At 37.2% G+C, this 27,424-nt stretch overlaps 1 long non-coding RNA gene across 1 annotated transcript; it reads right to left on the reverse strand.

The window, feature by feature from the left end:
* Positions 1–678: 678 nt before the first annotated feature.
* LOC131522756 (uncharacterized) lies at positions 679–26,456 on the reverse strand. The gene is made up of 4 exons (XR_009266628.1): positions 26,326–26,456; positions 6,724–6,845; positions 862–967; positions 679–751 (listed from the first exon to the last, which is right to left on the reverse strand). It is a non-coding gene; the product is annotated as an uncharacterized LOC131522756 (long non-coding RNA).
* Between the last annotated feature and the right edge of the window lie 968 nt (positions 26,457–27,424).

Raw genomic sequence — 27,424 nt, forward strand, 5'->3', positions numbered from 1 at the left:
AGAAACCCGCTATATGATAGACGCAAATGACACAATCTCGGCCTATCAATGGTCAAATGTTATCACAGGAATAAATGCGTAAAGGAAGGGCCATTAACGCGTGGAAGTTTGCCTTATTAAGAACGGCGATTACTTTTCAATAGGTGCCTTTTGTTTTAATAATTGCATGTTTATCGCATGATTAAAACGGGAACAAGGTGATTAAAACTACGCGGAGATTATTTTAACATTGCATTGTTTGAAATTGACTTACAAAAGGTGCATAATTATTATGTTTAGTTCTACAGAAAAACACAAGCGTGTGTACAAATGTGCATTTGTATTTGTTTTTTGTGAGCAGTTTTACTTTTCTTCAAAACTAAAAATGCATTACACCATTTCCCTTCTAGCATAATTTTGACACTGATTGGCCCTTAGCCCTTAGATATGTAAACACTTTAGCCTATTATGACTGAATGAAAGGATACTTGCATTTTCGGCTCTGCTCTCTAGGCACTCTGTAATTCGAAAAAGGCACCTAGCATTATTATTTCCTCTTTTTGTACATGTATCTCAACTTTCAAGAGGCACTGAAAGGAGGTAGTAAAAAGGATTGAAAAAATGAGATGGCCATTTGAAATTAAAAGCCGTGAAAGAGGTGTGAAGCCACCACTTACATGCTGAATAGCTGACATCAATCACAGGGAGTAAATGGTGGCTCTGTAGACAGGCCTAGACAGGCTTCTTCAATAGAGGGTCCGCACACGGGCATCTTCAAGGCACAACATATACTTCAGGGCCTTGATCTCTAAAATCTATCGTAATACAGCAAATCAAAAGGGACTTTGTAATATAACCACATTTTAACCAGCATAAACAAACCTCAGAGTGAGACAGGCTGTCAGAACCTCCAGATCGCCTCAAGCACAATTCTCCATTTCGTTTTTTTTTTTTTTTTACATGTCATCATGTCCCAGAGTGAAAATATCTGTGGATGAATGAATGTCAAGATAGACAGATAGATAGATATATGTGGACCTCCACAAAACACCCAAGTGTGTGTGTGTGTGTGTTGAATTTGGAGTGCTAGACAGAGGCAGAGCCACAAACAGTGCAGTGTATGTGTGTGTGTGTGTGTGTGTGTGTTTATTTCCTGTGTATTTCAGCAGAGACATAGAGGGAAAAGGGAACTTGGCACTGGATTAAAAGGGGTTCTTTGCATTTAATCTTTCATTCCATACTGGTGCCGGCGAGAAATCCATATTTATTGTTCATGTCATGGCTGTCATATGGCGGGTGCCTGTTTTACAGTATGTCTTTTGTAGGACCCCCTGAGCTGAGTTCTACAGTGCTGAAACACAGGCATACACTGGCGCAACAGTTCAACAGCCGCCTTGAGCCTCTGACAGTTGACTAGAGCCATATACAGTGACTTAGAAACATAAAGCCTGTCACAAAGATCAGAAAACACTCTTTATCATTCACTCTAAAACTTTTGGTACGTTTACTACTGCTTATGATATTTTTTAATTAAATGTGAATATTTTGGGAGTGAAACAAGTGTTTAGCGTCATGTCTGAGACAGTAACAGGTCACCCCCAGTATGTTCAGTTAACACTGAACAATATAGAAGTTCTTTAAAAATGTCTTATGTCTATATATATATATATATATATATATATATATATATATATATATATTACTTTAAACAAATATTAAATAGTTTAGCTACATAATTTGATCAGTTAATGTTTTGCTTTGTTTTTTTCATTTTGTTTATTTATTTGTTAATAAAAAAAAATAGAGTTTGTGCATTTATCATTTTAGGCCTGCATGGAATTATTAATTGAAGGAATGCACTGGCACAGCTTATCATTTTTAGAAATATCTGTTGTTTTAATTTAGTGATTTTAATAATTAACTTTAGTAGGCAAATGCATACAGAAAATAAGACAGAACAAAGCTAAAAAAAAAAAAAAAAAAAGTAGTGTGAAAACCTTTATGATATACGTATTATCTAAAGAACCTTTCTATCATCAAAGAGAAATATTTGAATAATCAGTAACTTGCGGCAGAGTCAAAATATTTTTAAAAAATTGATTCAGTTTTTGAAATATTGCTACTGCCCATTTTGACTCTGTTCATTTCTTACATTTTACACAATTTATGCCGAGAACCTGTCATTGTGCATAAAAGAACCTCTCGCTATATGCTGCCTTATTAATTATTATTTATAGTGTGAAACTATCAGCCAGTCTCAGTAATTACTGATTAAAAGCAGCTGGTGCTCTGGCTGTACCACTCTGAGACAGGAGCGTATGCAGCGGCCTGTTATCTAACCGTGCGTTAAGATGAGAATCAGGGACACATTTACAAATCTTCGAATCAAACGTCCCTCTCTGCACTCTCTCTCCTGTCAGAGAGCCATTGTGAAGAGCTACTTTACCCATGCAGGAATCACAAGAATTTCAAATGGGTGCTGAAGGATGTGACAGAAACATAATGGAACCTAGAATCAATCCATCAAAACATCAGACCAGCGAGTGACACAAATGAATTGAATGCAGCATATTAGTACGTTAACTCAGGCTTCTTAATGTCCCGTGACACTTTAATTTCTTTTAATTTTTCCTGACTCAAAGACACGTTAAAGCTTCTAAGTGGTATTTACTCCGGCGCTATAGGTTGGTACTTGCGGTTTGAGTTGAGACTTGATTTTGCTGTTTATATAAAATATGACTTTTCTTAGGTGTTGGTGACATTAACATGACTCTAAAAGGCTGGACAATACCATGGACAGCAACAAAGAGGCGCTTCTGAAATGCTTACCATTAGAGGGCACAGGTGTGCAAAGAACACTGCAACCACAGATGCCACAGATCTTCTGTGAATGCATCATTTCATGTAAAACATAGGCTAAGTGAGCCGTGTTTTCATGCCATATGAACACAATGAGGATAGATGACTGACAGCCAAAATATTGGAAAAAGGCTTTGCAATATTGCTAAATTACAAATACACAGTCCATGCAAATGAAGGATTCCTTTAAAAAAAAAAAAAAACATTTATCATGGTGTTTCTAATTCCGGATGATGAGGGAAAAGAAGAGAGGCAGTAAAACAGAACCATATTGTCTGGATCTGGGAGGTATTATGGGAGAGCACCTGGACCGACGACGGCAACTTAGAGTAGAAACTCAATCTCAGAGCTTTACCTCAGCCTGCTACTGGTGGTGGTCTCCATTAATCCATTACAGGTGCCAAAGACCCTGCCCTGGCTGATACTACCAGCGGAGATTTGTTTGTCATTCCTCCCTTTTGTCCCCCTTTAATTGTCATTGTTTTCTGTAAATGACTTTAAATTCTTTGCATAGGTTTACATATACAAATGAATTCTCCAAATCCTCTTTGATTTGTGTATTCTCACAAAAACACTGTCTGCATGTAGTGCGCTTAATAAAAACGTCGTTTCTTTCAGAAATGTCTGAATTGAATCATCTAAATATACCTCAACAGCCTTGTAAAATGTTAAGATAACGACAGTCATTTGTGAGGCTATAGTGAATTACGATACCTTGCACAAGAGTGGCTCTGTTTCATTTGGCTTTGGAAGTGCGGGGTGAATTACACAGTGCTGCCATTGTGATTTACAAATAAGTGAACGTGCCAGCTAATAATCTTTAATATCCACCGATGACAGAATGGAATTAGCCGCATATTTTCTCCCAAACATTCAATTTTCTTCCTCCTCGTTGTGTAAGCTAGGCCCTAATCCCGTCTTTATGCGGTGGGGTATTAACCCTATTGAGGCATCAGTGTATTGGCCTCTGGACCCTGGGGCGCAAAGCGCGCGCTCACCGGGGCTCAACGCGACGCGTCGTGCCAGCGCGCGGGTTATTCAGGAGCCTGAGAATCAAATACAGTATTACAGTTAAGCTATGTAATAATTACTCTCATTAACCGTAACTGGAGCGCGCAGCGGGCGGATTTACTAATAAAGCTTCACTAATGCTATGTAGGCTCAGGAAATATATCATAAACATAATTCAATAATCATTGGAAATACATATTAATGCGGCCCTCCGACCCTCAAACTGTCAGCGTTTTGCCCCGGAGGAGAGCTGTTAAATTTCCCCCTTCCTCGCTGCGGTCATTTCCCACATTTCCATTCAATGAACTGAATGTTTATCCTCTGCTCAGCTTCAGGGTAAGTTTCAATGCCTCAGTAGCTACAAATAAAAAGTTTTGTTGCTCTGTCCGTTTGTTTAAAAGGTCGTCGGATTCGCCCGGTCACTGACACGGCCATTATTCAATTGCACCGTGCAGGTTAAAAATACAGGCTAATGTCGGGAACCTTTAGACAACCCCGATGCAACATATTTCATTAGGGTTGCTACAGAATGTTGTTATTGGCTCTGCGGTGATTTTGATTTTATCGTGAGCTGATTCAATCAGAACAATGTGTATTTGAGTTTTGTTGTGGTGCAGCAATGCTTAAAGCAATGTTTGAGCCGATGCGGTCAGGGCATCGTAGCTTGCCTTTTCAATCCACAGAGCAGCAAACATGAGAAAATTTGATTGAAAGCTGAATCTGACATTTTCATACTAATTGTGTTGTTTAGTGGTTATCTAAAATGTTTAAATTACAAAAATATGGGATGAAAAAGAATCTCTGTCATCAACTACTAGGCACATTTTAAAAAGCTTACTTTTATTGTAAGAGAATGAGTTTTTCGAAAAGTAAATTTGGATGACTTTAGGGATGTTTACCTGAATTGACTCTTCGCTAAGCCCCGCCTTTAAATTGTTATTGGCCAATCCTACGTTAGCAACTGTTGCCGCCCACGATGTTTCCACACAAGACCTTACCCTCCGTAGGCCTATACCCTGTTTTGGATAGTTAATATAAACGGGAATTATCCAAAATACGATAAAGCAACAGAACGTACAAAAATATGATACAAGCAGTCTGTTTGTTCCCGTATCAAAACTTGAGAAGAGCACACGCTGGATAGGTCATCAGCCCTCGTTCACAAAAACATTTGGTCCAAGGTAAATTAATGATACTAACCTTAGTTAACCATATATTAATATCGTAATTTAATTTAGCCTACATATTTTAAAGTCATTAAAGTTCCTATAACTAAAGCAGCCAGTGCTTTACAATGTAACACTTTATCTGCATTATTTTACCATGCTGTTCAGGTAAATATTGAAGTCTCTTCAAAGCTTGTCTCAGTTAACAACTGTAATTAAAGGGGTGGAGCATAAAGGATCAATTGACTTTTTGTTTTTCCCCAGCTATTTGTATCAGTATACTTGTAACATAGCGTTACAGTTTTGCACCTGCACAGTATGCAGGGTTCAGAGCCCTCACCCAGTGCAGTGAAATGGGGATCAGGAAGGAATTTGTGTAGCGAATTGAGACGTACCTTGCCAAAGGGAGAATGGACATTGGCAGCCTTGAGCACAATGGTGGAGCTGAGATTTGAACTCCATTTGGTTTAATTTCCTCTCAAGTGAAAGGCAAGGAAGATTAATGAAATATCCCCAAATCCATCCTGTTTTATTTCTATTAAATCAACGGTGAAATGCAACCACTAGGCCTGTTTGTGGATGGAGAATTTGGATAGTGTTTCTCCATCTAGCTAAATAGACCTCATATACTTTTGCGGCAATGAATGATGCTAGTTGAAAAAATTCAGTTGTTCCTGAAGTCAGCATCTCGGATTGCACGCCATCCTTCAGAGACGAAATGACCTGCAGTTATTGAATTTAGTATGAGTTACTGTCACGATACGTAATAATCAGTTATTTCACTTTTCCATGGATAACCTCAGGCTTTACCTGCTATTAATTTTCCCAGTTATATCAGATGTTATTTTTTTTCCACAGTCTTATCAGTTCTGTTTCGTTCTTCGATTAATTTAGCCTCACATGTCAAGTGGACGGCACTTAAACGAGTAAAACTAAAAACATTCCAGAAGTATTTTCAGAAATCTCTTGCAGTGGGTGGGCAAGTCGTCAGATTCAGCTTGGTTGGAGAGAACAATACTTTTATGGTGATTTCCAGACTCACTGTCCTTCGGTTTGCACAATAGGCTGCAGTTCTGAATGAAACCCATCTGACCCCACTAATCTGTAGCTTTTCTAGTCGTCTTTACAATGGAGTGATCCGGAAGACAAATGTGTTTAACTGTTAAGCTAATTGAGACTCTTTAGTTTTCTTTTCCTCTCTATTCTGCAGCGTTACAAAGGGTCAGCCGTTAGCGTGCAGATGTTCTCACTTCACCGTACTGTCTGTCAGCATTGGTTTAAGTGCTTGCATAGGCGAACCCTCACCTGTAGTCACGCTTTCATACGCAGACCGTGTCCTGCACGAGCACGGCCTGTTCTACAAAAATGTTTTCAATCCATAAACAGAGACCATTGCTTTTTAAAGCGTGTCTTTTAAGACACCATAAATCTTTCCTTCTCGCCGGCCGTTCCAAAAGCCTTTCTCTAGAGTGACAGTCAGCATACTCGAGTTTGACGATGATTGTTTTCAGTGCCCCCCCCTCCTCCCTCCAGCTCTGCACTCTATCATTTGGAACAATAATAAACAACCACCGACGCGGGCAAAAAAGCCTCCTGAAATCTATTACGGAGAATAGTGTGGTTATGCGGAGAGCGGAGGGGAATGTTTTTCCCCCCGTGCAAACATCACTGTAATTTCCAATGCCAAACTGATTCGGGCCAGGCTTACCATGCTCTTATCTGATCCTTACGGGTGGTCCCCCTCGACCCCTCCTTTTATTCCAGTTGCACAGATCTGGAAATCTTCTTCACACCACACTTGGGTTGTGGATCTCCCCTGCCAAAGAGCGACTGGAATCATTTCAAGGCAAAAAAGGGAATACAAGTGGTTAGATTGGGGGATTAAGATCACTTACAATATGGACCGGTTTTTAACGTGCCCTCTGTAGTAATGTTCTCCCTTTCATTTGGCTGCTGAGATGCTCGCTGAGGCAAATTTCTTGGTTTTAGAACAGCAATCAGGCAAATCCTGGACCACCGAAGGCCCACCATGTAGATGTTGTCCTCAATTACAAAGGGGTGAACTTGTTTTTAGAGTTCAAGACAATGGCGTTCCCCTTATATTTAAATTGATTTATAAGAATTTATATACACACACACACACATATAAATAAATACACACACAAATGATACAATTATATAAAAATTATATAATATATAATAATTACATAAAATTTAAAATATAAAATATAGTATAATATAATACAGTATAATATACAGTGTGTGTATATATATATATATATATATATATATATATATATATATATATATATATATATATATATATATATACACACACACACACACACTGTATATTATACAGTATATAATAAATTATTACATTTTAGAGAGAGATAGAGAGAGAGAGATAGATAGATAGATAGATAGATAGATAGATAGATAGATAGATAGATCTTAATTACAAAAAAAAAATTAAGTGTGTAATATAAAATTGATACAAGCTGTCCCAGTCTGAAATAATAGACAACTCTCTTTATAAATGGGTGTTATTAAAACCTTATTAATAAAGATGACAAAATTATCCATTAACAGTGGCAGTCCATGCATTTGACGCTGAAACTGATTTGAACGGCTGCAGCAATGCCACATATGTAATGGCACCGTAAATACCTTTTTACTCAGACACAAAAATGTCTGACAAGGAAATAGTCCTACAATATCACAACATTTTAGCACGTCCATATGTCAAGACTGGCAATAGAAAAGTTTTAAACACTGCCCGATGTTTGCCGAACAATTTTTTCCCTCTTTGAAAATAAAAGCTAGGCTGAACGTCAGACACACATCATTTTTTAGAGTGCTCAGTGTAATGTTTTCTGCAATATAGACTCACAAATGCATTTGAGCTCCGAGCTCCTGGCTGCATCACAGTACAAACACACACACACACACACACACACAACCTCCTTTTTCCACTTTCTTTTGGCTGAGTCACATTACAAACATAAGAATTTAATAGCTACTCTTCACTGATGAAGAAACCTTCTCATAATGTTTCTTTTTCTTTTTTTATTCACTGTACCTCTTGAACACAGTTGTCTGTCCAAATATGCAATTTCTTGTCTTTGTGAATATTGTTCTTGGCTGGGCGCAGCCTAGATTAGATTATATTGATAGGGAAGATGTATTTAGAGATAGAAATTAAATGGAGTTCCTCTTGCCATAACCCTTAATTTGTTTTTGGTTTTCATTACATATGTTCCTGATTACTTTATTTGCCAATTTGCTATGTCTGTTATTTCTCATTACCACAGATTTGAGTACATCTGAAACCAAACCTGCCCAGGTTTTCAATTGCAATTAATTTAGCCAAGTCTTTCTCATTAAAACAGTGCATATTAGTTGTTCTACTGTAAGAATAATTTATTCCAACAAATAAAAAACATGTTGGCATTCCAGTTCTTTAAAAAAAAAAAAAAAACATAAAGAAAGCAATAAACATTTTTTTTTAAAACTTCATAATATAAGAGTCTAATCTAAGGTCTCTAATAGTGATGTATTTATTTATTGAATTTTTTCTTTTTTTTTTAACCCGCAAAAACGGGTTTTTTTTTTTTTTTTGGTCAGGAAACATTTTGAATTAAATGCCTTGAGAAATTTGAGTAGCCATAAAAATGTTCATGCATAAAACATGTGAAAGTAAAGCAGGGTGTATCAAATATTACTTGGTCTGGACATGTACATTTCAAAAACACAAAGATTGGTTACAAAATAAAATTGCGGCAACTTGGTAATTTCCTAGAAAGCACATACACATTTGTTTCATCAGTAGGTAACAAGAGGCCCCTTGACAGAATTCGATAAAGCCATACAGTAATATAATGATTTCATATGAGTTACTGTCTTCACGCTCTCTGAAAGACCATGTCAGACATTACAGTAAACCAAGCCTGAAATTTGGAGCTGATTGCGCGGCCCTGCGCCCACACTGCAATTCACCACAGTGCAAGTTGATGGTAGAATGAGAAATACCCCCCTCCCCGCTTTAGACGCTAAAGACATCACCCGTGCTCTCTGTGGATTCTCCCTGCATTTAAATTCAAAAGTAGGCTGAATAAGAAGCACCAGATGTACATTAGTTCTCGATCCTCCACCTCTGCCCCTTGGAAATGTCTTAAATTTCCTGTGATGTTTCTGTCGAAGAGGTCTCTTTCAGGGCAGACAGCTTTAGAATAAAGTTTCCATCCCACCTACCATGTGGTGCCCCGTCTCTACGCAAGTCCCTCTACGTCTGCATTTATCCTATTATCCAAATCTACCAGGATCCAATTCATCTCGGCAAACAGTTGGAAAATATGTGATTTGATGAGACCTACAAAAGCTCCGCTTGTGGTGCCCATCATGTCCCTGAATCTAATTCTCCATGATTTGAGCTGCCAAACATCCCAGCCGGGCTTAATACCTTATATCAAATCCCTCTAAAAGCGTATAATTTCCAGTGATTGCTCACACTTGCGGCCTACTTACAAACACATCGGCAACCGGGCAGTGGAAAGCCACCAGAGTACACATTCTCTGTCTCGTTGTGTTTTCGGCTGCTGCCAACCTATTTATTTTTCACTTTCTAAGTGGTGGCTGAGAAGAGAGTCGAGGAACAAAGAGTCATTCTGTGTAACGTTAATACGGTTTCATTTTCCCTATTTCTGAGTGGAGAAAAGTCGCCTTTTCTCCTTTTCAGCATGCTCATATTCCTTTTAGCTTTAAGGAAATGCATTATATACAAACAGAGAAGACATGCACTGAAATTTATTTTGTGTAGAAACAATTTCCACAATTACAAAAAAACCTTACAAGTAACATTAAACATGAAATTTTGAAGTAGAAAAACTGAAATAACAATAATAATAATAATAATAATAAAAATTGGTTTTAGATGTGCTTTTACATGGTATAGTTTAGATTCTGCGTTCTTATCATCAAACTTTGGTGCTACCACTCCTCCATGTTATATACCCAATATAATAGCTATGTGGTAAAACCGGCAACAATTTAACTGGACAGAGAGCTATTACAGAAAACAGGCTTTTCTTATCCAAAGAAACATGTAATATCTTAAATATAATGTTCATAATTGCGGGATTTTCAGCAGAGTACGTATAGTGTACAGAACTGAAATGGTTGCAAAAAAATCATCGCGGGCCAAATCATTCACTGGAAATAGATAATTGTGACTGAGCTAAAACCATAACCATAGCTTTCACCAAGGTATTACAGGCATAAGAAACCAAATAGTCAACCAAAGTTGTTTCATGTCTGAATTTCCAGGACAATATCCAATGACCTTCTTTAGTGGAATGTCATAACTGAGAGTGATGGCCAAGCACAATCCGGCTCATGAATCTGTCACCCTAATACAGTTTGGACTATCATTAAATTATTGTTAGTGCTGCAGTTAGTGTGTGGTTCGTACCGACAGTAATATTCTTACGTTTTATTTTGCATCCTTTGTTGTTAAATCATAAATTGGATCAACAGTGTTCATCCAAAGTAGCAAATAATTGCAGATCATGGCTTTAAATGTTATTTCACAGTCCACGTTGGTTTGTCTACGATGTCTAATAGTTTACCCAAGTACCGCTTAAGAAAAGGAATGTGTTTTTTTCCCTTCGTTTTTTCCCCCAGTGAACCACAAAAAGGCCAACACATGGTCACCTCAGGATTTTATATTTAGATATCATGTGGAATATTTTCAAACACATCAGAGAAATGATCCCCGTCCCGAAGCCTAGCTGTGTTTCAAAAAGGCCTTCTGTGAGTTACTGCTTTTACCAACTGGAAAATGCCTTGTCAAACCAAGCAAAGCGGGTCTCCATTTGGATGTCACATAATAAGTGCAAACCCAAGGAAAAACGGGTCATCAGAATTCCATAACCACACATAAGTCCCGCCTCTCAGGGGAGCCACCGTGGAAAGCAAAGCTATGCCGAAAGTCATTCCTGCTTTGGGGCTTGAGAATAATGATAGCTATGATGTAATATTTTTAGGAGAAACTCTTAAATAAACAATATTTCAATAAAAGTAATATTGTGAAATAGTGTTCGAAATTAAAATGACATTTCTATTTCAATATATTTTAAAATGTAATTTATTCCTGTTATGGCAAAGTCATCACTGTCACATGATCCATTAGAAATCAATCTAATATGACGTTTTAGAGCTTAAGAAACATTTTATTATTTTCAATGATGAAAACAGTTGGGCTCCTATTTGTTCAGGATACTTTGAGAAGGTTTAAAAGAATAGTATTTATTTGAAGTAGAAATTTGATGCATTTTAGTAAGGATGCAATTTAATGCGTCCTTGATGAATAAAAAAATATTAGTCACTTTATAAAATATGTGTAACATTTGATTATTGTAAAATAAATAAAAATCAGATTTTTTTTTTTTTGTGTGTGAATTATTTAAAAAAATACTAATACAGATGATATATAAACATATTTATAAGATACAGATTTTTTTTTAAACAAAAAGAGTGTTCATAAAGTTCAGAATCTAAAGCAGGGCCTTGATATTAAGAGGTTGTTGTGGTGAGACTCTGTTTCACTCTGTAATTACATCATTGCTTTGCATTACTGGTTGAGGTCAATGATGTCATTAAGTCTGAGCAGCTTCCAGAATTTCTGCAATGGGTTTATTGTATGAGTAAATCTACTGTTTGTTTCACTAATTCCTAATATCATTAGCCGGCTGTTTTACATGCCCCTGAAATTCAATCAAGCCAATGCGCTCTCTCTCTCTTTCTTTCGCTCTGAGCCACAGTTTAACATGTGCCACTTTATTATTTGCCTGTTGAGTGCTTTTTAGAGCTGCAATTAGGGCACCGTTTTATTCTCTGTTTGCTCTGCGGGCCTTAATTAACAATGCAGAGCCATTTATTACATTACTGCTTGTAAAATTTAAGTACCTCCCCATATACTGGATGCAGGATTTCGCTAGAAGAGCCTGGAGGAGAATTTGACACTTTGCCGAAGCCAACGCAAAGCTTCTTGAGAAACTCTTTGTTTCCTTTTTATTTCATCGACTCTAGAGATGCATTGCGATGTCAGAAATAGAGACGTTTGCTTTAAATTATTAGTACTTTTTTAAGCAAACAGAAGAATTTGGATACTCCCGGCTGCCTGGGGAGCTGTCCGTTAACAGACGAATTGGGTTTAAAGACCACGACTCTCTCGGCAACTTCGGATGCGCGACTGATAAGACGCAGCGACTGTAAGTGTTTATGGGATACACAGCACTAACACAGGGGCCGGAAAAGCCCCTGATCCCTCCTCATAATAGCATTTTCCTAACTGCCTCTTTATCATAGGCAATTTCGAAAAGTCTTGAGGGAATCCGTTTTTTCAGCCGTGGAATCACCATCTCGCAATAAATTCCACCTTTAAAAAAGTGTGGAGCATGTGTTTTATGAAGTCCAAGTTCAGTCAGAGTGCAGGCTGAACCAGGGCCCCGTAGTCTCTGGGTTTCATCTGATTTGCGGTGGCAATAAAGGTGCGGGGAAATCCTCCACATGCTGCCCGTTTCAGATGTGTTTTGGATTGAAAATAGGATTAATGTGCTAAAGTGTGATTAGAATGGTTAAACACGATTAATTGGAACGGACTCGTATCGCCAGGGGAGCGAGGCGGGCGGAGGGGGGTGTTCCTGGACGGCCTCCAGTTCACCAAGTGAACAAAGCACACCAACTGTCCAGGATTTTCCATGTCTCCACTGGTGCGCCTTTTCCTTTGCATTTTCTCATAGCCAGCTTGTCTGAAGGCAGATTAAATGCAGCTGAGAATGTTGGTGTAGGCCTGCAGCGTGGGACCCTCTGGGAATAGGCAGGAACCACGAGCTTGGACTTGGCCTGAGCTGCGCTGCTTGAAAACAGCCATGCACCCAGGGCAGAGGTCCAGGTGGATCGGCAAGGGAGAGGGGAGTAATTTGGGGTTATTTAAAATGATCTATTAAACCCCTGAACTTTAATCAGGGTTGCTACTATACTGACAGGCATGATTTACTTACAAATCAAGATGATGGGGATGGGAGGGGATGGATAAGGTCAGAATTTGCGTACTTGATTTTCGGGGGAGTGACGGCGGACGATCGGCCGAGCGAGCGGACTCATTAGCACCTCGGAGGCATCGCGGAGACTGATCCGAGCGGCTGCTCTCGGGGGTGGGGCGGAGGGGGTGAGATCACGCAAGGAGCAGACACACTTGTTTGAGTTCTGTCTAAACACAGCAGGGCTCTGACAGACACCTAAAGTCAAACTGTTTTACCCCAGACTCACTAACTCACAGAGCAGAGCCTGCATTTCAAATGTGATTAGCCCTCATCATCGGAGGGTTGAAGAAGTTAGCGGTCGCGTAAACACTGGGCCGGCGACGGCGGGAGAGGCGCAGCCACGGGGCAAAAGTCACAGAGGACATGAAGAGTGACATCTGAAGATCAAGGGCTCTCGTTCTAAAACAAAAACAGTTTAAGCGCAGGGTTAGCAAACATGTGATCCAACACTGTCATGTTTTCAAAAAAATAAAAATAAATAAATTGTATTTTATAATTAAACTTCAAGACACAAAAACCTTATTCATGTGTGTCTTTGTATGTTTATGAAAACTTTTATTAAAACAAAATGCATTTAAAAAATAAGAACTTGAAAATGTTAAGCTTGCTTTTTTCACAACTAAATTTATGCAGTATTCCTGTTATGCCATTTGGTGCATCTGTATTTATTTAGAATAAAAGTCATTTATTAAAGTCAACTAAAAAAACAAATAATAATAATATTTATTATTATTATGTTTGTTATATAAATTGTATTATAATAAATTATATTAAAGTTTATTTAATTACATAAAAAATAACTATTATTATATAAATTTTTTTATTCATTTATCCAGTTTCGTGAATGTCCAGAGTGTCCACCTTATCATGTACAAATAAATTTGTGTAGCATTCCTGTTGTTGTATCTGTATTTATTAGAAAAAATGATTTATTAAAAATGTCATTTACTAAAATTAAACTAAAAACAAACACACACACACACACACACACACACATATATATATATATATATATATATATATATATACACACACACACACACATTACTATAATTTATTATATAATTTATATAAAATTATTATTATATTTAAATGTGTTGTATTTATATGAATTATATAATAAATTATATTAAAGTATTATTAAATGATCAAAAATCACCCAGTCACTCACAACCACTCCGACAACCAACAAATCTGAAGTGTAAGATATTAAGCCTGATAATTCCAATTAATTATATAAAATGCTAATTATTTAAACAACAAATTGCTATTATTCACATATATCAGAAATCTATTAAATATTTGATAAGATCATTCACATGATTATATTATAAAAACCTGGTTCATAATAATCAGACGATTAAAACAACAAAAAACAGATGTGTGTCATGCAAGATAGCAGCAATAAATAAAAACCCTCTAATTGTTATACATGTTCTTTTTGAACTGTAGTGATTGACAGAGTGTTGACAGGTAAGCCCCGCCCCCTCTGTGTTTCACCACACTCACTACTCGTCTGCTCTGACCGCTATGCATTGGAAGATTCTGACAACTCATAAAAGTATACGGGTTCTGGCAGCTGCTGCCCATAAACAGCTGCTGAACCCTATAAAACCATTATGAGGTCCTGCTCGGGTTCAGCAGGAAACAGACATATCAATGTGTAAAACGAGAGGATAGATAAAGCAACTATGTTTTAACTGATGTGCAGCAGTATTTAGTGTCTTAAACACTTTTTTTTTTTTATATTCCTGTATTCGGTCTTGTGAACGTCCGGACTTATCATGTACAGTAACAAGTACGGATTAACAAACTTCAGATGTCTCTTATTTCAATAGGAGAATGAGATACGTGATTATGGGCAAAAACAACGGGGCAAAAGTATAATGTGCCACGCGGCAGATCTGCTGCGCATGAACATGCCGTATTCATTTGTTTTTCAAATAGACAAGCCAATAAAAACTTGCAGTCATAGCTGGTTCAGGTTCCAAATTCATCACCTTTCTTGCTTAAGCCCGAGGAATATACACAGATTTTGGTATGTGACAACATCACAGAACGTAGTGTTTCTCCAAATATGATCGAATGTCAAGACTTAGCTAGTTATAGGCTTTTGTGTAAACCCTCTGGTTGCGTCGTCCTGGCAGAACGTTAATATGCATTGTCAGAGGATTTGAGTTAGAGCTGACTTAGAGGGAGGCTTTCTGATGCCTGTGTATAATTGCCAGGGTCAAGGCCGTAGCTTTGGCGCAGGCGACTATAGCAGGCATTATATATTATTATATGATGAGGGACTTCAGACCCTCGTAAAGTAAAGTATCAAGGGCATTTCCCTTTACTTTCAGCTTTGGGGCCTGGATTCTGTAAGAACCAGGCCCTGGCTCCTCAGTTATATGTGTTTTGTTTGGCAGATTAGTTTCCAACAATCTTATTTTAAATTAAATGAAAACATCATAAAACAGAAACACAGAAAACAGGCACAGAAAACAATGAAACTCCAGGTCTGATCTAAAGGTAAATGTACATTTCCTCTTCAAATGCTAACGAGGTACAGTCTGATGTAAGACATATCTTCTTCACTGCATCATATTTTTCTGTAATACTAGCACTGTTACATTAATGGTTATATGTTCAGCATAGCATACTAATATTAGAATCTTACTGATGTTGCCGCATATGGATGCTGTGCACAGTATGATCATTTTCTGCATGCATAAAAATATGGCCTACAATATTTAAATAAACACTTATGGAATAACATATGCCACAATGCGATGCTCTTGGCCTTCCATTTCCAGCCTGATCAAGGGATTTTATTATCATTCATAAAAACAAGTTATTGTAAGATCAGGTTTACAATAAGATATAAAGACAAAGACAAAGTTGCAATTAAGTGAAAACAGTCAAAATTGTGAGATAAAGTCTCAATTCTGATGACATATAGTCATGATTTCTAAAAATAAAAATATTAAGAGATTATTTAAGAGAAAGGGTCAAAATTGTGAGAAATAAAGTTGCAATTCATAGAAATATTTATAAGATTAATAGAAAGTGATTTTAAGTGAAAGTCAAAATTATGATTACCATCTCATTTCTGAGAAACAAAGCTGAAATGATGAGATAAAAAGTCATGATTTATAGAAATAAAAGTACAAATATTTGAGAGATTAAGAAAAAAATGGATATAGTCTCGATTCTGAGAAACAAAATTGGAATTATGAGACAAAAAGTCTAGAAATAAAGTTTAAAAAAACCCATATTATTTGATCAGCTGACATCTAGCAGTTCTACTTTAATTTTAATCAGCAACATTGGATTAAAAATACTAAATAAACATGATTATTTCCAAGGTTTATTCAATTAAACATGCAATACAATGAGCTCTTGTGATTAATTTGGCAAACTACTGTTTGAAACATTTTCATGGAATAATATTTCTGTTTCACTGTTTTTTTGTTTTTGTTTTTTTTAACTCACATACAGTATTAAGGCATATCTCTCTTATTAGGTGATGACTTGTGATTATTTAGTGATGTTATTGATAGTGATGACAGATTTAGTGACAACGACAAAGTTTCCTGCAGTTCCTTCTAACATAGTAAAAGACAGGCTTGTGCTGGTTTAAGGCTGGCAGAGAATCATCAAGCCAGCGCTTCTTTCTGATGGTGAGCACTCATGCTGAGATGAATAGTAATACACATGGGGGAAGTATTTCATTCACATATGCCAAACATCAGCAGGAGCCGCAGGATGCACAGTGGACATGTCCTTTCTAAGTGTCACTTTTATTACAAGCCCGGCTGGCTAAGAAAAACCGCCCGCACTCAGCCCACTGCAAGTCATTTCCCTTCCATTTTCCACTACACACTGACATCTGATGGCCTGATGCTGGAGAGGTCTGAAAAACCAATTTACCTCCATCTTTTTGTTTTTTATGGACTATTTTTCTTTCTCATCCCTCACTTTCCATATTGAAGCTTAGATGAAAAAGCAAAAAAGAGCTGTGTTTCATATCCTACTGTGATTTAGAAAATATACTGGTGAATGTTAGCATCCATAGGTCATGGCATGTACTATAAATGTCATGTTCTATAATGAAGACGCCTCTAAAAATCATTGATAGCAGATGGGTATCAGTCCCAGGGCGAATAAATATCCCTCTCTCCTTTTCTTGTGGTGGAGAGAAACATATCCAGCGAGATGTTCTCAACGTGCTTGCCAGTACGCTGAAATGATGTATTAGAGAGCAAAGAGACAACATAGCTAATCTTGAAATAACTTTCTCATGTTGTTTTGCACTATTTCACTGTTTCTATATATCAGATAACACGTGTTGTCAGGCCTCGGAGTGCACTACATCATCTGTGATTCAGATGTCCGTGAATACTCTCTGAGCACACCAACTGTTTCGTGTAAACGGCTATTTGTCTGCTGCACTTTGATGCACTACGCTTTTCTCTCAAAGTCCCTGGAGGTCGTTCTCAAGTGAATTTGTGATGTTTGTTCAAAATACATCTTTGAAAACAAATCGGAGAAGTGTTTACCGAATAGTAATGCACTTTGTTCGTGTTCATTTTTCATTGAATTAGCTGTACACACAGAAAATGTTTTGACTGTTCCTACCAGACCATAAGTGCACTAAATTCATAATCATTGCTGACAGACAAAACACGTTTGTGCTGCAAAAGTGCAGCCGGGGAATAAAAATGACAATCTATCAGACAACAAGTGTGTTCTCAAATCCGTGAGAGTATCAAATGCATTATTTGAGCAAGAGGCTTCTCTAACAATAGTGTTTCCTTGCCTAATATAAAAGGGATTATATATGTGTTTATCTATGTATGGGGATCATCATAAAGAATTTAACCATTCCAATTCTTCAACAGCTCCATTGCTGATTTTTAGGAATAAATATATTTTAAGGAATAAATATTCAGAAAAAAAAAAATCTGTTGCCAAATGAAGAAAAAAAAATAAATCACTAATATGACTTTTGTAAATGGTTTACATATATTTTTAATGACTGTCTTTTTAAAGGCAGCATAAAATGCAGTCCAGCTTAAACAAACAACACATTTCATTGATATTTAAAAAAAATGATATATTACTGAAAAAAATGCTGCTCTATGTATCTTTAACATGTTGTCATGTGAACAATTAGACAATAATTACAGTGGTTAAAGCTGTAGAAGTAAGTTGTATGTGTTTGATTCACTAAAAATAACCAGCTCGTAAGAGTCATTCATTCAGGAATCAGACTACACTGGTTGCACTGAATGTTTTGATTCACTCATTAAAGTAATTTGTTTGGGAAATAAACACAGGTCAGTTGTAGTATTTGAGTGTGTTTATTAGTAAAAATGAATTAGGCAAAAATTGGTAATGAATGTCATTGTATATTTATTTTTATAGTTATAGATTCAGTAGTCTAGGAATCGAAATACACTGGTCATGTATGTTTTTAATTCACTTAACAGAACTAGCTTATTAAAGAAATTTGTTCAGGAAAGTAAACAAAAAAACATACACACATATATAGAATCAAATATTATGTTATATATGTTATGTGTATATTATATATACTGGGGAATTATATTTGGTTCTTTAACATATATCTGTGTTTTCTCAGAGGTTGCGCTTCAAGACTTGATTGAACAGCCGATTGAACAGCCCTGCAGCTCTTCAAGTAGACTGCCCTTGACTTGACTCTCAATCCAATAATTAGACAGAGGGATCACTGGAAGGGACGGCTCCAGGCCCCACACCCCCCTGCGGTTCTGCTAGAAGACATTCCATAACCCAAGATTGAGAGATTAATTTAGATTATCAGCGCCATGAGCCAAACCCAATCTGATTACTCCACCTTTAGGCTTAATAAGTAAAACAAACAGCGATATCTCTGGATCTTATCTACGGATGATTGTAGCTGATGAGAGCAGCTGATAAGGAAGGTACCACTCAGAGGAAACGGTACACCCAAGTCTCTTCCGTGGACCCAGCGGGAGGCTCCTGGGTAAAGCCTGAATAACAAATGAGTTTGCTGCGGATTTGGCTAATCATCCCAGGCCTTGAAGCCCCCCGGACAATTCTCAACTTATCGCAAGAGTCAGAGCACTTGAACTGGAGACCCCTACCCCTAATTAACAACCTACCACAAATGAAAACCAGCTGCTAATAATTACATAATTAAAGTGCCTATGGGGGAAAAAAAAGCATAATTTCTGCAGCCATCGCCATAAATCTTGTGCTGTCCGAGCCCATACTTTCAACGTGAACTTTTTCCTGAGCAGGTTAATGCATTACTCATACAAAAAACAGTATCCCTTTGTATTTTATTGGACCTGCTTTATAACAAAGAGAAGTCTGAGTGGAATGTCTATGGCTTGCCGAGGGCACAGGCTTTGACGCTTCGGCATGCCACCATCTGCGAATCCGATCCTGCTTCTCAAGAACACAGAGGAGGTCATTACGGAGATAAACAAGCCGCCACTTTACACCCAAGCACACCCACGCAAATAGAAAGAAACACATTTCTAATATTATTATTGCAAAATTAGGGAAGGGTAGGGCGGAAAAAATAAAAACAATGATTGATTTTGCTAACACACTCCAGAAACAGCATTTGGTTTTACTTTTGATAATTCAAAGCCTCACTCCCTGAGCTGGAACCAGCAGCAATGTGGCAATTAAGCAATTAAAACTATTTCACAGAATAAGCTATAAACACCTCTAAGTGTATTGTAGCCGGGGTCACATGCTCAGATGGCCATAATGCGTGATCTTTCACCAACTTCTTTCCAGGATGATTAATAGTTTAATTTCTACGAATTATTCAGACACACAAAATATTTGATAGACCGACAGCTATTACCAAATCTAGTAATTGACATGTTGTCAGGATGAAAGGTGTAATTTGTTTTCAGAGCACTTAACAGGGTTAGAAAAGCCACCGGTCTTAGCATCATCAATCATCCGTCATTGAGCGCCGGGGCAATAGCGTGCACGCGGGTGAAATGTGCTGAGCTGAATGAATACTGTCAGACAGCTCACTTCCTCTCTTTGAATGTGTACACACTGTTTTTACTGTAAAGATAATTACAAGAAGTCCTCTGGTACATTATTTGTTCTGTTGAAATGAGTGATTTTTTCTCCTGTCGAAGTAATTGAGTCACAAACATTTTCCAAAAGAAAATTTGATAATGAGCAGTGATGTGGGTAAATCACAGCTGTCCTCAAAAATATTAATGGAAGAGTTACATTGGTTCATTGCGTTTAATATGATCAGATTTAATGAGAATGCATATTATTTTGAGATTTTTCTAGAATGAAATGAAACGAAAATAAACATTTTATTGTTTTTACTTTTTAAAACATACCTCTTGTTTGAGCATCACGACCAGCATGACAAAGTAACACAGACTCGTCAAATGGTGTAAATTTGGGGCAAGGACATGGGTTTGACATCCAATGGAAGGTAAGCAGAGAGCTTGGGAAACCTGTTTGAAAACAGTTATTTCTGAATGACTTTAAGCATAAATGACACTCTTTACATTCCTGTTTTCAACTCAGATAATAGATGCTTTAATCACAATGATACACCTATATTTTATATTACAATATTAGGTGCCATGTTATTTTGTGTGTTTTTCATTTAAATTAAATATACTAAACTTCTTCATCTTCATTCTTTTGGCAAAGCTAAGCTCACTGCCGCTGATATTCTTATATCTGATATTCTTATGAGTTTATTTTAAAACAATTTCATTTTTTCTCCGGTTAAGGTAACTGAGTCAAACATTTTCCAAAAGAAAATCTGATATTGAGCAGTGCTGTGTGTAAATTACTGTTTGCACCCCTCAAAGTATATTAATGCCAGTTATTTTAGTTCATCATGTTTAATAAAATAATTCGATTTAAAATAAATAAATAAAATTAAATATTTTATCGTTAAAGCATAGCTCTTGTTTGAGAATCATAACACAGACTAGGCAATACAGATTCATCCAATGGAGTAAATTTGGGGTGGTGTCATGTGTTCAACACCCAATGGAAGGTGAGCGGAGAGATTGGGAAACCTGTTTGAAAACAGTAATTATTTTGCCATGACTTTGTGCATAAGTGACACACTTCACCTTAATATTCCCGTATTTCCATTTAGGTAATCAAAATGACATGCTAATATTTCAGATATTAAAATATTCTGTCTCATATACTGCTCTGTGTGTTCATCATTTTAATCTTCTTCTTTATCTTCATCCTTTTGGCAAAGCTAAGCTCACCCCCGCTGATCTTCTTATGAGTTTTTCTGCTTTTGAGGTAATTGAGTCAATCATTTTCCAAAAGGAAATTTGATATTGAATTAAGATATTGATTAAATTAAATGTTTTATTGTATTTATTTATTAAAACATACCTCTTGTTTGAGCATCACAACCTTTCATTTTCTTACTTATCTTTGTCCTTTTGGCAAAGCTAAGCTCACTCCCGCTGATGTTCTTATGAGTTTACTTCAAAAGAGCGCGGCAGCAAGTACAGAACGTACGGCATGTGGCGATGAGATGGTAAAGCCAATCACACTGGGAATGGGAAAATCTGAAGCAGATTTCTTGTATTTACATTATTCTGTTCTTGTGACTTTAAACAGCGTCAGCCAATTACGAGCTCAATTCGCACAAACCCGGCCATGACTATCTGAGGCCTTTGTTTTCCTTCATGTGTACTGTAAGGGAGTCTTCTGTGCTCAAGGGAAGCTGTTTTTTTAAGCAAGCATGTTGACACATCATTGTACCGCTACACAAGGCCATGATTGGGGCCGTGGGTTTTCCAGCACATTTCAACTTCTGACAGACTGAAGGTTAAGATGTTCTGAATTAGATTTGAATTACAACCACTAAATGCCCCTGTCAGAGTTAATTATGCCTGACACTGGCCATATACATCCAGCTGACTGGCTCTTATAGGAAAGCTCATAGCTTAAACAAAGACAGACTCTAAAGGCATATCTCCTCAAATTGTCAAAAGATAATGAGCTAACAGAGGCACATTTCTGGTAAAAGAATGCTAATCCATCTTTTAGCCACGACTATTGCTCCACAAAAATGCCAGCAGGATATTCTCTCACAGCTGTGAAGAGGAAAAAAATGGACGAATCATGAGCCAAGGGCTGGCTTTAAGGTTTTGATTATAAGGATCACACAAAACGCATAAACACACAGTGATTTTCTAATGCATTTCACATCCAAGCGTACAGCCTGTTTTGAGTTCGCTAATATTTGCAGTTGAGTTTCTAGCACGTTTGAGGGATTGGGATTCAAAAGTGTCTTGTTTGATATTATCAAAACGTCTAGCAGTGATGAAAATACATCAGGATTTTATTTCAGGGATTATAACAATTTTTGGGGCTTCGGGGAGGCGGACTCACACAAGCTGCAGTGAGAAGCGCCACATAAAATCAAAATGTAAAGCTCCCTTTCACTCCGCTGTAGTTGTTTAAGTCTTTTGACACAGTAATTGCCCAGGGCTGTGCACAGGGGAACGAGGTATCCTTAAACAACAGTCAAAGCCTTTGCAAAGAAAAAAAAAAATAATGAAAGAATGAAGAAATAAATTAAAATTCCTGTGTGAGATGCTGAAAATAAACAGTGTGCTGAGGCTGGCATCAACAATTTGCAGGACGGCCTCTGCTCTTTCTCAGGCCGAGAGCCTCCCAACGTGACTGCAGCTCAGATCACACTTCCCGCCAGACCAGGTGTGAAAGGCCCACCTCATGCAAAAACTTTAAACGTAAGTGATTTCTAAGAGTCCAAAGACAGATTTATAGGCAGTGATCTGGGTACACGACCTGGGAATTTAATCTAGTATTAATTTGTGCACTTTCCTTGATTTTAGAGATTTGATGTAAACCTGTTGCCACCTCAGAATACAAAAATAAACATGTAATTGTGAGATCAAGTTTAAAATAAAAAAATGAATGGACACTAAGATAAAAAAATTTGATAGTCATAATTGCAAGATATCATGTTGCAACTGAGATAAATTTGCAATTACGAGCAATTGCAAGTCACAATTTTGAGAAATAGTTGCAATTTTGAGAAATTGTCACAATTGCAAGATCGCATTTGCGAAAAAAAGTTGCAACTATGAGATTTAAAGTCTCAATTGTGAGAAATAATTAAAACTGAGATATAAATTCGCAATTAGGAGAAATAGTCACAATTGCAAGTCACAATTTTGAGAAATAGTTGCAATTTTGAGAAATTGTCACAATTGCAAGATCGCATTTGCGAGAAAAAGTTGCAACTATGAGATTTAAAGTCTCAATTGTGAGAAATAATTAAAACTGAGATATAAAGTCACAATTACAAATAGTCGCAATTGTTAAATACAAAGTCACAATTCTGAGAAATAGTTTCAATTTTTAGATATAATTTCAAGATATAAAGTTGAAATTATGAGTCATAATTGTGAGATGTAAAAATCACATTGTAACAAAGTAGCAATTATGAAAAATGAAGTTGCAAATGATTCCAAAAAAAAAAAAGCCAACTTACCTTTATTCATTTCTTTATTCAGTTGTCAGTTTGCACTATTAAGTTAAGTCGTGACGTATTGTCAAGTATGGTGACCTATACTCGAAATGGTGCTCTGCATTTAACCCATCCAAGTGCACACACACAGCAGTGAGTAGTGAACAAGTGCACACACACACACACACACACACACACACACACAGTGAACACACACCCGGAGCAGTGGTGCCTTGCTCAAGGGCACCTAAGTCATGGTATCGAAGCTGTTCATTCACAATCCCCACCTTCAATTCCTGCCGGTGCGAGAATCGAACCAGCAACCTTCAGGTTACAAGCCCGACTCCCTAACCATTAGGCAACGACTTCCCAGTCTTTACTTATTACAGTTACTTATTATACAGTTACTTATTGCAGTGACATACCTAACATCTGTGTAATTTAAACTGAGAGCCTGGCCCAGAAACACCTCATTAAAAACTCACAAGTACCCTCTCAGGTGTGCATATATGGATGCCCACTTCATGACGCTTAAAAAAAGTGTTACTCGCCGAGCTATACACATCACTGGGGAACCTCAGAGTTGACCCAGAGAATCAGCTCCCCTGCTATTTATAGGTATACATTACACACCAAGTGAAAATTAGGTTACCCAGTAGTGTACACAGAGCAGTGGCCCACGGGTCCTAGCCGACCCTATGAAGCATGTTTAACAAAACAGTCACTGAGCTTAATATACTCCGCTTATTATCAAGGGTAGGATTAGGGTAGGATTTGGCAAGCCATAAATATATCATAGCTTCATTAAATCTGGACACTGCGGTAACGTACACCAGAAAATAAATGATTCAACCTCCCAACACTCAGCAAACCCTAAATGCTCTTGTGCAGTGCTATGGGGAAAAAAGGCCTGGTCTGAAAGGGCCTTACATATGAAACCACTTAATTAGGGCTCCCAAAACTATGCCCCGCTGTTCCAAGCAGGCATTAAGCAGTTGACATGGTGAGTTTGTTGTGGTGGGGCCTAACAGGGTTGTGTTTGTGTATCATCATCAGCTGTTGCGGTCTTAACTCAAATGTTATCTGAGAGGCAAGAGCCATTTAAATCAGCTTTGATGGCTTTTAGGATAATTGTATAAACAACCAATTGCTAGTTTAGAAGGATTACTTTGTCTGAATCAGCCCTCTGGTTCATTTTGAAAAGCACCGGTTAGTGAAATACTCCTGATGGCCAAGTAGGTCTTAAAGGAGTAGTCCAGTTTCAATACCAACTAAAGCTCAATTAATGCATATGTGGCATAATGCTGATTAGTACAAAAAAATATTTTTGACTTGTCACTTATGTTTCCTTATATAAAAAAAAGGATATTACAGTGAGTCACTTTCAATGAAAGTGAATGGGGACCATTTTTGGAGGATTAAATGCGGAAAAGCTTATAATTTTACACAGGCATTTATTTTAATTATTCTGTTTGAGCTGTGAAGTTGTATGGTCATTTTAGTGTTTACATCTCGTGGCTATATTATCTTAATGGGTATTTTAACATAAATTGATGGGCCCTTTATACTTCCATTGGAAGTGCCTCACTGTACAGATTTTTTCTTTTTTTTCTTTTCTTTTCTTTTAGAAAATGAGGGACAAGTGGATGTAATAATGTAATCAACTTTATGCCGTAAGTGCTGTCCGGTGAGCTTAACTTGTACTGAACCCGGAATATTGCTAAAACCACTTTGACGTTCATGCATAGTGGCAGACGTTACATTTAGCAAAACACATTTAAGTATAAAAATCGGTTTAACTGCAGCATGTGCAAGCCAAAATGTTTTCTTTTGTGTGTGTGTGTGTGTGTGTGTCTAGCCCATATTTCTGACATGCATGTCACAGTTCTTCTGATTCCATCATCCGCAAAACACATCGATTATACTCGCCCCATGACAGATCTGGCTAATTGTCGGCCTGTTGGTTTATTTAAGCTACATACCAGCCTTACATTCTCATGCGTTGCTAGCATAAAAAATCAATTCAAGCCCTGTCCTCAGACATGCCTGCGTGGAGCACTTTACATACAGTAAGAGAATATGCGCTCTAATAATACTGTAATTTTATATATTGGCTTATTTTTCTTTTTCTAAATAATACATGTGTTGTGTTAAGTTCAGCCGGCAGGAATTTCGCTGCGTATGTTTGCCTAGACAGAAAATAGACAGTCCAAATCTATCCCAGGTTGCCTCTTGGTGAAAAAATCTGGCCTTCTTAAAAGGAAAAATATATAGATGAAGGGTTTGGATATCAGATTATCATCAAGTAGCACAAGTTCCCCCTGTATTTTGTAGCAGATTTTAGTATCAAGTCTCGACTTCAAAGTAGCTCATTACACTAAGTCCTGATTTCATGGTCACAGCTGCATTGTATTAGCAATCACAGCATCTATCCATAGTGAGCTGTGGTTTCTTTTTAGGGAATGGGTGGAATATTGTGGCTTATCTTACAGATATCGATGTCACTTCAGGCGTGTGTGATTGAGATGCTCCTTTTGAGGCTCCATCAATGATCATTTGGCATATGTGCAAAATCAAGTTCGGCAGTTAAATCAAGCCTAAATGGGTTTCTGTCCATTAACAATTTAAAAATTACTTCACCAGGCTGATGGTTCTAAAAAGAAAATACAGGAGTTTTTACCTTCTCTGTTGGAGTGCAGATATTATAGCCACTCATGAGTTTCCAATGGAAGTAATTTTCCCTGCATTTCCCGCCTGGCACACCAGTCATCTGCCTCCTCACGCTCTTGTCAGTCTTGTGGTGAGTCACAATTTGTGGCGCAAACATGATACGCCAAACAAAATATGTGACGTTATCAATTCCTAATTCAAATGGACACATAAATTGCAGTGGTTTAATTTTTGAAGCAGACAACAATTATTTGAATTCATCCCATTTAATAATACATGCCCGATGGCTGTGTGTTCACAGGGCTCTCGGCACAATCAAGCTCAAGGATTTGTATCGAGTTACTCATGACTACGAGTAAAAAGAGGACTAAATAACCAGTGTTTGAAGATTGGACTGTCTAATCACAATATGTGGGCTCACATGAAAGCCTGGGAGGAATTATGATTCAAACATCAGTTCTTAACTTCTTTTTTTTTCTTACTTATGTCAGAGACAATTTCACAATATCTTTGAAGAAATTCACATATAAAAAATATCTATATATTTTTACACTATAAAACAACTTTAAAGGAATAGTTCACCCAATCAATGAAAATTCTGTCATTGGTTAGGGCTTAGATTATAGGGCTGTCAAGCCTTGTCAATACAGTATAAGCCCTATAAGTATATAGCCCTATATATAAGCCTTGTCAATACAGTAAATTAGCGGAAACAAATAAGCAACGCCATAAACAGACTATGACGATTATAACCATTTAAACACGAATGGCAAAAAAGCCCCATATCATAACATTTGACCTTTTTTGTAGACGAACATCATTCTCCCCTTCATTATGGCAAATGTATACACATCCCTTACTTTAGTATTTTGTATTTTATTAATATTTTGCAAAGTTTTCAAAGTTTCTCTTTACCTGCACTCTCAGAAATAAAGGTACAAAAGCTGTCACTGGGGCGGTACCTTTTCAAAAGGTACATGTTTGTACCTAAAGGGTCCATTTTGGTACCTTAAAGGTACATATTAGTACTTAAAGTGTACATATTTAAACCTAATAGGTACAAAAGTGTACCTTTTGAAAAGGTACCGCCCCAGTGACAGCTTTTGTAC

This window comes from Onychostoma macrolepis, chromosome 17, assembly GCF_012432095.1.
Source record: "Onychostoma macrolepis isolate SWU-2019 chromosome 17, ASM1243209v1, whole genome shotgun sequence".
NCBI lineage: Eukaryota > Metazoa > Chordata > Actinopteri > Cypriniformes > Cyprinidae > Onychostoma > Onychostoma macrolepis.